Source organism: Myotis brandtii, unplaced genomic scaffold, assembly GCF_000412655.1.
Source record: "Myotis brandtii unplaced genomic scaffold, ASM41265v1 scaffold19, whole genome shotgun sequence".
Classification (NCBI taxonomy): Eukaryota; Metazoa; Chordata; class Mammalia; order Chiroptera; family Vespertilionidae; genus Myotis; species Myotis brandtii.
This window is the reverse complement of record NW_005357075.1, coordinates 1,487,930-1,488,171: the sequence shown is the minus strand read 5'-3', so window position 1 is coordinate 1,488,171 and position 242 is coordinate 1,487,930. Positions and strand designations below refer to the sequence as shown.

Genomic DNA, 242 nt, shown 5'->3' with positions numbered 1-242 from the left:
GGGGCGCCGATCCTGGAACCCAGACGAGAGCACCAGCGAGGGCGCAAAGCGGGGCAGCGCGGCTAATGGAGGGAGAGCGCAGCGGGGAGCGCAGCAGGACCTCTGATCGCCATCGCCAGACGCGCAACTGAGAGTGAGGAAGCTGCTCCGCCGGTTTCCTCCTCCAGCACCCTGCGGGAAACTGGAGCCCGTGATTCGGCGGCCCCGCCTGGGCCTGCCCCCTCCCGTGCCCCTGGGGCTTC

At 70.7% G+C, this 242-nt stretch overlaps 1 long non-coding RNA gene across 1 annotated transcript in view; it reads right to left on the bottom strand.

The window, feature by feature from the left end:
- Nucleotides 1-6: 6 nt before the first annotated feature.
- Nucleotides 7-242, bottom strand: part of LOC102258206 — a 2,564-nt gene continuing 2,328 nt past the window's right edge. Inside the window, exon 3 of the long non-coding RNA XR_313499.2 lies at nucleotides 7-171. This is a non-coding gene — a long non-coding RNA (uncharacterized LOC102258206). The remainder of the gene's footprint in view (nucleotides 172-242) is intronic.